This window comes from Macrotis lagotis, chromosome 3 (assembly GCF_037893015.1).
Source record: "Macrotis lagotis isolate mMagLag1 chromosome 3, bilby.v1.9.chrom.fasta, whole genome shotgun sequence".
NCBI lineage: Eukaryota > Metazoa > Chordata > Mammalia > Peramelemorphia > Peramelidae > Macrotis > Macrotis lagotis.
Genome location: NC_133660.1, coordinates 7,169,729 through 7,181,087, shown reverse-complemented (window position 1 = coordinate 7,181,087; position 11,359 = coordinate 7,169,729). Strand labels below are relative to the sequence as shown.

The window sequence follows — 11,359 nt, the reverse complement described above, 5'->3', positions numbered from 1 at the left end:
AATATAAGTTCCTCTAGAGGAGGTTTTCTGTCTTTGTATTCTCATCACCTAGCACAAGGTACTTAGTAGGCATTTAATAAAAACTAATTGAATTGAAGTGAATTGCATGTCAACACATTATGAGATCTGGAAGGTTCTCTCATCCTGGAAATTCTTAAAATATGGTACCAAAAACAGACCAATGTCAGTAAGTATGAAGACCCACCAGGATTATCTTGGCATTGGGTCGTTTGACAAACCATCAATCAATCAAGAAGTATCTATGAAATGTTTACTATAATTTACATTCAGGGTCATTTCCAGTCTCCCTCATTCATATCTGGCCACTGGACTCAGATGAGTCTGTGGAGAAAGTGAGGCTGATGGCTTAGCACAACATCCCCTCACTCAAATCCAATTCGCATGTATGTCATGTCATCACCTCCCTAATGTCATGATTTTCTTCCAGAATGCAGGACAAACAATTATAAATTAAGAATTATACTAAGAGCTAGGGATAAAAAGAAAATGCAAAAACTCTTCCCACCTCAAACAAACCAAACTTAGCTAAAACCTAGACTCTTCAGGAGCTTACTTTTTTTACTTAAGGCAATGGGATTAAGTGGCTTGCCCAAGGTCACACAGCTAGGCAATTATTAAGTGTCTGAGGCCAAATTTGAAGTCAGGTCCTCCTGACTCTAGGGCAGGTGCTCTAGCCACTGCACCACCTAGCTGCCCCACAGAAGCTTACATTCTAATGGGGGAGTTTATATGGAGCTTTTATTCTAATATAAAGAAAAGTACAAAATAGCCATTAGTTCTGAATGACTTTCTTCAACTGTGGTTGTTAAATATAAGTAAAGGCCTTGGAGAAAGACAAAAATGATACAGGCTTTTAAGATCACCTATAAACATTAACTGAATTATTGGGTCTCTAAACATGAAATCTTTATATAATGATCAGTGATTTTAAATACTACTGGAAGAACTAAATTACACCAATATTGATTTTTTTTTAAAAAAAATAAATTAAGCATGATGGAAAAAAGGCATTGTATCTAAGGTTTAGAATTTATGGAGTTGGAATTGGGGTGTGTGTGTGTGTGTGTGTGTGTGTGTGTGTGCACGCACAACCAAAGACAACAAGAATTGTCAGTAGAGCAACTGATCATCTAATTTTGAAGATCTCTGATTAACCTATTCAAAAACATTGATATTTTGGTGATCATCATTAATTGCAACCCATGCAGAAGAGGAAGAGATTATGAAGGTAGACTATATGGGAGATGCATAAAAGTTGGAAAATATTTTTTCTCTGGAAGAAAGTAGAAAGATTCTAGATATAGCAAGCAATCAAATAATTTCAAACACAAATAGAAAATGGCTCAATTTAATAAGTGATTTCTGATATGGGAAGATTATGGGAATCAACTGAATGCAATCAGACCAAGTTAGACAGGGATTCTTAATCAAAGAGTCTATGAATTTAAAAAAGAAATCTATTTCAAAATAATTGGTTCCTTTTGAAATTCTATGTATTTTATTTTATATGTTAAAAAACCTTTACTCTGAGAAGGTTTCCAAGATGGCCAAAGGGATCCATAACATTAAAAAACAGGTTAAGAATTCCTGATATAAGGCAAAGCTCAAAAATCAATATCAAATTAGAAAAAGGTACAAAATAAAAAATTATTGTAAATGCTTCCAGTAAATCTAGTTAAATAAGGAATCACATAAAAAAATAAGAAAACAGAGAAAGGAATAAATTGCAACATGATTATCACTATTTTTTTGCAGAATTATATATATATATATACACATATATACAAACAATATACCTATTCAAATATGTGTGAATGTGTGTATGACTTAGCATAAAAATGAGGCAAAAAATTTACAAACTGCTTTAGGCAGTGGACATTTGATCTTTCCAAGTAAAGGAATATGACAGCCAAGGGAAACAACATACACATTGATTTGCAAAACACTACAGAATAGCATTAGGGAAGATTAAACATCTTATTGCCTCACAAACAGAGAAAAGCAGTGAAAGTGAAAATAGGTCTATTTGACATGTTATCTAAAGGAAATGAAAGTAGTAAAATGGCAATGGGAAAAATATCAGTGTTTTTACGATGTGATATCTGTGATAAAAGGAGACACAACTATATTGGGGACCTAACATTTCAGTCTTCATTATGCTATAAGAAGTAGAAATAGTCTTAGGATAATGAAGTTGGGAAGTACAATCAGACCAAATATGAATCAAGGACATCTATGATGGAGGGCCACAGAATTTGGAATGCTTTAAAGAGATAAAGCCATACCTGGCATATGACAGTCTACAAAATATTCCCCTATTTTTCCTACCCTAACATACAGGATTTCAACAATTATGTTGCCTCATCAGATTCCTCTTTACTGGTTCATATTGGGAAAAATTTGCACTTGACCCAAGGATCTTTTGGGAACCTGCACTGGATAAGCCAGCTGACCCAGACATTCTCCACCATACAGAATTCCAGGGATCATTACACAGATCCCCAGAAATAAATAAAGGGATCAGAGATCCCTTAGCTCTGTCCTTCTCTTAATCTACCTTCTCTTCCAGTAAACTCATCTTTAATCCTCTCCAATCCTTGTTCTCTCTTTTCCTTTCTATTGCTTCCATTGTAACTGTCCCCTGTTGTCATTTTCTTTTCTGTTCCTTCCATTTTCATTTCCATTCCTCTCTGAAACTTGACTTTCTCTTGAGAACAGCAACATCTGTTGGCAACTTCTACAAACCTGGATATTTCTTTCCTCACATTTCCTGATACCCAAGACCAGGAGAAATCCTTGAACGCACTTGGATGATTGACATTTTTCAACTTTTTTTTGTCAGTTTTCAAAGTATAAGGTCAAAGCCTCAGGGTTATTTTTATTTCCATTTACTCTTATTATTATTATTATTAGTAGTAGTAGTAGTAGTAGTAATTTAGAGTATTCTTTCATATATATACATATGTATGTATATATATGAAACTTTCTTACTTTTCCCCCTTTGATGGTGGTTTCCTTGGAGACCGGATCTCAAATTCTCTCAATTCTCAATCTCCTTCCATTCTGAACAAGTCATGACTAATCAGCCGAGGTCTTTGTTCCAGGTGACTTTTGAATGATCAGAACTGGCTTCAGCTCAAGGATGAGCTCTTTCAGTGGCATGGGGCACTGCAACAGTATTACACATGTCTGAAACCAGCTATCCTCCTAGACTGTCCTCCTTACTTGGTGCCTGCGAGTCAGCTCTCACCTTATAAAAATAGAAGAAAACCTGGATGAACCACTGGAGGGCTCAGAAAGGAACCTTGAACAGTGACCCTGAGCTAAGATCACTGCAACACTGATCTGTTCACCTTTCAACAGATGGAAGCAGCTATAGCAAATGACAGACAGAAGGGAAACAGACTTGATTCCACCCTGTGAGTTAATATTGGCCTGGGAAAGACGAAATGAATCCAAAGTTATGCCTGATAGCCGAGAAAGGTTTCTTAATTAGAGATAATGTCAGAAAGGTGGCTATTCCCAAATAATTCCTATTCAAGTACCATCTGGTACCGATAAAGGCCTGGCAATTAAGGAATGTTAAGAGCAAGTTCTAATTACCTTCCCACTTCTGTATTCTTGTTCCCTCGTTGCTGTTTGATATAGTTAATTGAAGCCCATGTTTGAATCCTGTCTTCTGTGGCATGCCAACATATTCTTCCTGAATGTGCAGAAATTATCATAAATCTATAGTTGCTTCAGGGGTCTTCAAAAAGGCAAGTATTAATATATATATATATATACATATATATATATATATTCACATATAAAGTTCTGCATTTTTTATTTCATTTTCAGAGGTAACTGTTTTTTCTACCTAATGGAGCTCACAGGCTTATCTATCAATTTGTTTAATTCTCTTTGCACCCAAAATGATTGGAGCTCTGGTCATGCCAGGCTATCCCTCCAACCCAATGCCTTACTGAAAATTGTATGGTCAAATCCAATCTGTGTTACCTTTTCTTTCTTGATACCTAGAAGTTGGAATTTGGGTCTATTTGTGGGATAAAAAGTTTGTCCTGCCTATGTTTTGAGGACTGTCAAGACAAATTTTTTAAATGGAGGTTGGCATTATTCAAGCACAATTGATTATTTCATTTGTTCAGTAGCAAGAACCCATGGACCACTATAGATAGTAACACTTGTCTCATGATTGCTTTGAAACTTTTCAGTAGTTCTACCCTGCTTGGCTAACATAAAGGAGAGAGTTGCAAAGTTTTGATTATGACATCACAACTTACAGATGATCCCTTAGTAACCAATGTTTAAGAGATGGACATAACTCAGCATCTGTTCAACCTCAATCCTTGTCATTATGGGAGACTTCGATTCTGATTCTTTGTTCTTTTTTCTTCTTTTTTTCTTTTTTTCTTTTGCACAAAACACAAAACTGCTTCAGAATCTAGCATGAGAGTCTTTGTGGAAAATTTCAAAGAACATATGCTACTCTGGGACAGGCTCTTTAAGTGAAATCTTTCAGAATCTAAATGCAACCAAACTAGGTGTGGAATCACACAAAAAACAGATTGTTACTGAAATTAACTAGTGAAAAAAATGAATCTGCACATTTATGGACACACTTAGGTATGGTTTCCATTTGTTTTGCAGTTTTAGGTAGGAAGTCCAACTATAAATTTTTGAGACTGGATTGGAAACAAATGGATCTTCCATGTATCCTAATGAGTGTTCTTACTCTAATATAACCCTCTCCCGGTGCTGGGGACTTCCTCCTACAGTATAGTTATTTTTCCAGATATTTTGGGAATTCCTCCGTTAAAGATTTCATTAAAGCTAGGTTAGATGCCTGAGAAGAAAATCAATCTTGTGACATTATAGTTTACTTTCTGGACAGTTAGATGACCCAGTGCCAGAACAGGGGTCAGAATGAACTGAATTCAAATCCAGCGTCCAATGCTCATAATCTGTGATACCTGGTCAAGTCATGTCCCCTCTGTTTACTCCAATTTCCTCATCTGTAAAATGGGGATAATGATCTAAGACTTAGACCTTTTTTCAGGGCATTAGCCCTCAGGTCCTCCCTCTCTCTTAAGATGAGTGAGTCACAAAATCCTTTACCTTCCAATCTGAATGCAGCAAAAGTTACCCCACAGGTACCAAGTCTAGTCAAAACTATTACAGTCATGGGAGGAAAAAAACTGCATTTTCCTGAGTTCTGGCTTCCTAGAAGGTCCCCAGCAGCATCCATATGGGTGAAGCTACCTTAGGTTGTTCAGGTATGCATCAAATATACCCATTTCAAAACTAATAGAATATTATCTCACAATAAAGATTGAAAAATAAATGAATAGTGATCTCAAATGATAGACATTTGCAATGTACAGTCCCTAAAGCATCCCCTTAGGAAGTATGAAGACTCAGTCAGTCACCAGTTTTATGGAATCCACTGAGATAGGAGGGATGCTGGCTGGGTTTCTAGATTTTTAATCCTACTTACCTTTCTGTTCAGTTCCTCTTTGCTGCCTTCTCTCCCACCATCCCCAAAGTTGCAACCTCTTTCTGCATGACAGAGGTAGGTCGGTATTTTCCATCTCTTATAATGTATGTGACGTGCAAACTGGATCACTGGTGTGAGGGGATCTGGGAGGGATTGCTCGCCACAAGCAACATTAGGTTGTTTTGATTGGTGGCACTAGAAGATGGTCAGAGGCAGTGGCAGTACTGCGGAATTGTATTCTTTTGGAGCCTTTTCTTTCCTTGTGACGCAGAGTGAATTATCGCAGTCTCATAAGATTTGTTTTAAGGTTATAGGGAGAAAAGGCTATGGGATCCTAGATTTGGGTCTAGAAGGAACTTTGGAGCTCTGGCTTTGCAATGCATCTATTCTACAGATGAGGATAACTATGACAAAAAAAGGAGGATCAACAATTTGCCCAAGTTCATACACTAAAGTAAATGACAGAATCAGCATTCAATCCTGGGTCCTTCAAATCTGATAGCCTTTGCATTGTGTCATGGAGGTTAAGACTGGGAAAAAAAGAAAACTACTCTGTCATCTTCTAACAATGGATCATGAATTTTAATATATATATATATGAATTATTCATTATCTTTTAAAATTGATTATATCATTTGTCTACTACACCATTATATAATGCTTATATATAAATATAGTATGAATATTATATATTATATTGATTTGACTTTATCATATTAAATGTATTTAACATGTCTATATCTATCAAAATAATGAATTATATCGATTATATATTTTTTCAATTATCTATTTTTAAAATGTTATTTTATTTTTAATTTCAATAATATTGTATAATAAAAAGATGACTGCACATGAAACTGCAATTCTACAACTTTCTATTACTCTCAAATATATGACAAAATTATCATGTAAATTTTTTTCCTCCTTTTTTTCTCCTTCCTGCCTTACCCTAGAGAATGCTCTCATTAGATAAAAAACTGGGACATATGTAAGTAAAATCATTCTATATGTACTTATATTTATCAGTTCTTTCTCTCCACACAGATAGCATCTTCCTTCATATGTCCTTTGTAGTTTATAAGCATTTTGTTCACTGGGTATTTATAGAACTCAAAATTATTTAATCACTCAAAATTGTTCTTAAACTAATATTGCAATTACTGTTTATAATGTTCTCTTCATTATTTCATACAAGTCTAGTCATGATTTCCTAAAGCCAATGAGCTCATCATTTCTTGTAATACAGTAGTATTCTAACATGATCATGAATATGATACTCCCCCCCCTTTTAGGACACATAATTTCACTACTGTTTCTAAACTCTTCCTAGGTATTTGTTCCAATTATTTATTTTCCCAAAGGTTTATCCTGATAGCAGAAATAATGTACAAGTAAGATTTTTCTTCTTTCAGCCTTGTTATCAAAGAATTTGAGAAACTTTTACAGATGGTGCTCAGGCCATGCAAAATACTGGAGTCTGTACCTCATTTCCCTAGGGGACTGTTTTCACATTTTTCTCAAATAAACATCTCCTTTCTTCCTTCGCCCAAAGTAAGATAGATGTAACTAGATAAAGGGTGGACTAGATGCTACCTGGAGCCTGGCTAACTGCTTTATTCTGACATCCCCACCTAGGGAGAGTTTTAATTAGATGGGCCCCATGTTCATTGTAACTTCTTGAACAATTTTATTGTTACAGGAGTGCTTCCCTAAAAGGTATAATGAAGGCCTATGGGAGACCATACAAGCTTTCTGGCAGATTCCATTTTTATTGCATTCCTTTAAACACAAAAAAGTGCCATTTCCACTCTGCCATACACAATCATTCAGCTACATAATAATCTGGACTGCAAACGGAGAAAATTTATATGAATGAACTAAGGCTTAGATTCAGGAACAATCCAAAGTAAAAAATAATGACAAAAAAATAAAACTTGCAACAATATAATAGGAAAATGGTCAATTTTTAAAAATTACAGCAGTGTGTTGGGGAGAAGGAACTCGACAGAAAAGAGGGAAGAGAAGAAAATTTCTTCACTATAGGACAGTACTTTGTTCCATCCTGTTCCACTAAACAAAAGTAATGATGATACTATTAATGTCAATAATGACAATATAATAATTCAAAAATTCAAAATTTACAAAACATTTTAATAAGTTATTTCATTTGATTCTCACAACTTTCTAAGGTAAATATTCTTTTAATCTCTGTTTAGACTGATAGTGATTAAGTGACTTGCCTTAAGTCTCAAAAAAGAGTTAGTGTCTGAGGTGGTATTTGAACCTATGTCTCCATGATACCAAATCTAGTTCACTATCTACTAGACCATAGTGAATCTCTGACCCTACCCAGGTCAAACATTGATTTGATTTTTTCATTCTGATAGAGATGGAAAACAATACCATGAAAAGGAAACAAATGTATAAGATTGTTCATTTTTTCTTACTAAATTTCATCTTATAATCAACCCAATAATCTAACCTGTTTTGGAATCCTAGATCTGTTAATCAAAGAATAGGCTATTCATCAAATTTCCTTTAGTTTCCTCACTATCCAGGCTACCTTCCATTCTAAAACTTATCTATATTATTCCTAAAATGTATTACCTGCACTGTTGATTAATTATTACATCTATTGTTTTCTTTGTCATTGATTTTATCCAACTATCTATCTATCTCTATCTATATACCATATATATATGTATATATATATATATATATATACACACATATATACATAATATGTATATGTGTGTATATGTTAGCATTGTATCCATCACAGATCCCTGGGGTTTTCCAATGAAGATTTCCTTTTAAGTTGACATGGAATATTCTTTGAGTTTTACCATTCAGCCAGTTTAAATTATGCCTAACTGTACTATTTTTCCTATCCAACATCTCTCTTTCCTTTCCACAAAAACACTATGGAAGACTTTTGTCAAATGCTTTGTTAAAATCTATGAAAGCTATATCTATAGCATTATAATTCCATCATTAACTTGTCAGAAAAAAAATACGATTATTTCACTATGACCTTCAATTATGTCAGGTTACTTCAATATTAGTGAATTCATATTGGTTCCTTTAGGCAACCATGTCCTTTTCTAATTATTCCCACTTGGTTCATTAATGCTGTTATAGAGATTTGAGAAGAGACTGGAATCTTGGGTGTTGTTACCCAAGGGGATGAGCATTCCTAATCTTCCCCATGTGATTTAGGACTACCACCACGTCTGGGCCAGAAGGCAGCCTTGGATCACGATGTCTGGGATTTTCTAGAGGACAAAACACACTGTTGATGAGACCCAGTCTTTGAAAAAGGGGGTGACAACTTCAAGAGCTGGGCAGAAGCAGTAGTGTGAGGCATCATCCCCTGCCTTGCCTAGGATTTTTAATGAGCTGAGTCAGAAAGAATCAAAATTGGCAGCACAGGGAGTATAGGTGGAGATCGTGAGAAACAGGAAGGAGAAAGTGGAAAAAATGTGAAAAAAGTGTGTCAGGAAGGGAAAGAGCTGGAAGACTACTGGTGTCCCAGAGGTAAGTTAGGGACAAACAAGGTATTTTATTTTGACAAAGACAGTTTCAACAGATGTCAGAAAAACTGAAGTTTCTTATCACAAAAATTGTATGTGTCTTTGTTGGTGCATTTATATTAAACTAATCTACTTCTTTTTATTCCTCTAATCTGTAATAGGGTAAGGACCAGCTGAGGTACCACTTTTTTCAGGAAGATTTCCTGTGCTCCCTCCGTGCAAGGATCATCGCCATGACTTCATTCCCCATTGCAGGGACCAGGATTTCTTCATTTCACTTCTCATTCTCTCTACCACTAGAATGTCCATGCAGTATTTGCCCTTGTTGGATGGCTTGGATGCAATCTTCTTGAGAGTAGTTTCTGCATTTGTAGTTCTGCAGAGCTCAACTTTGAAAAAAAAAGCATAAAAATGTGTGCCAGTCATATAACTCCATCAAATTGTGGGGGAATCAAGGTTTCACTTGTGTGTGTGTTTGTGTTTTGTTGATGATGAACTTTTTGTCATAGAGATACTTTCATGTTTTGCCCTTGCTCATTTTCACATAATGTGTTCCCATAAAAAAACTCATTGCTATTCAATTTGTGTGAATTTTATATTGTGATATTCCTCTCAAATATGTGCAAACTTATACTGCTGTGCATCCAGGAAGTCTTGCACTTAACAGATGCTCAATAACATATTTAAAATTGAATTAAATCTTGGATTCTGCATAAGAGAGATAATGAAGCAGAGGAATCACAGACTCATGGAATTTCAGATTTGAGACTTCTGGGGTCACCTAGTATAAATCAAATTGTTAAAAGAAGTATCACAATGACTTACTTGGCAGGTATCTAACCTTAGGTTACCCACTACCTACTTAAGGCAACCTGTTCTACTTTTATTCAAATATTATGTTTTTGGGGCAGCTATGTGTTACAGTGGATAGAGCACCAGCCCTGGAGTCAGGAGTACCTGGGTTCAAATCCGGTCTCAGACACTTAATAATTACCTAGCTGTGTGGCCTTGGGCAAGCTACTTAACCCCATTGCCTTGCAAAAATCTAAATATATATATATATTTTTAGGATACAATGATACTTCCCTCTCTCATTTACCTATCCTGATTCTATTGAATAAGGTGTAAATTCCCAGATCCATGTCACAGTCATAGATCTCAGCAAAAGTTACTTGTGAAGGGAAATGTGTCTCATTAAGATCATCAGTTCACCTTTCTTTGTCTCCAGACTTTGTTTATAGAACTGCAAGCTGTACTGGCATTCTCCTCCTAGGACTTTTAAGAAAACATGGATATTTTGATGAAATTTGGAAATGCTCATCCCTTATCTTTTATTCTTGCCACATGACCTCTGCAAGCACCACAAGGATTCGTTAAAGAGAACAAGATGGCAACATAGGACTGAGCACAAGTCACCCTCTGGCTTGCCAGAAGATATGGATTGGGGAAAGTTGATTAGACATTAGAGCCGATGGCAAAATGTCTTCAGCTCCACAAAATGTTTTATGACTTAAGAGTAATATATATATATATATATATATATATATATATATATATATATATATAGAGAGAGAGAGAGAGAGAGAGAGAGAGAGAGAGAAAGAGAGAGAGTGCTATTATTTTCTCTATTTTAAAGATGAGGAATCCAAGGCAGATAGAGGTTAAGTGACTTGCCTGAAGTCAAACGGATAGAAAGTAAACAAGGCAGGATTTGAAATAAGATCTTCTTAAATCCAGATCTAGCTTTCTATCTACAAGTTACTTCCTGGGATGGTACAATAGGAGTTATAGGTTGCTATTTCATGGTTTTAGCTCATTTTCTTCTTTTATTTTATTTTTTGTCTTTATTTCTTACTTATTTACACATTATTAAAATATTCTTGTTTAAGAGTAAACATAAGCCCCCCTCCCCCACAAAATTATAAAACCTCATGAGAAATAAAGTGAAAGAAAGAGAAAAAAATGTATTTCAGTCTGTGTTGTGATACCATCAGCTGTCTCAGGTGGATTGCATTCTTCATCATAAGTCCAGCAGAGAAGTTCCTTCCATACTTTTCCACAGTTGCTGTTGCTGCTTATAATTCCCTGCATCCATCCCTCCCCACCACCATCTATTATATTTTCTCTCTCCTTTCACTCTGTCCCTCTTCACAAATGTGCTGTGAGGATGCTGAGTGGTGCAGCAGACACAGCATCGGCCCTGGGGCCAAGAGGCCCAAGCCCACATCTCACCCCAGAGACCCAGCAACCACCTAGCTGCGTGGTCCCAGACAGGCTGCCCAATTCCACCACTTTGAAAAAAGCAAAA

General features: G+C 35.7%; 2 long non-coding RNA genes across 2 annotated transcripts in view; one reads left to right on the top strand and one right to left on the bottom strand.

Moving 5' to 3' along the window:
- Nucleotides 1-4,244, bottom strand: part of LOC141515948 (uncharacterized) — an 11,235-nt gene extending 6,991 nt beyond the window's left edge. Inside the window, exons 1-3 of the long non-coding RNA XR_012476571.1 lie at nucleotides 4,021-4,244; nucleotides 3,625-3,724; nucleotides 3,013-3,271 (exon numbers count right to left, since the gene is read on the bottom strand). This is a non-coding gene — a long non-coding RNA (uncharacterized LOC141515948). The remainder of the gene's footprint in view (nucleotides 1-3,012; nucleotides 3,272-3,624; nucleotides 3,725-4,020) is intronic.
- LOC141515949 (uncharacterized) lies at nucleotides 4,033-9,599 on the top strand. Its single transcript, XR_012476572.1, has 3 exons — nucleotides 4,033-4,647; nucleotides 5,531-5,593; nucleotides 9,213-9,599. It is a non-coding gene; the product is annotated as an uncharacterized LOC141515949 (long non-coding RNA).
- The last annotated feature ends 1,760 nt before the right edge of the window (nucleotides 9,600-11,359 follow it).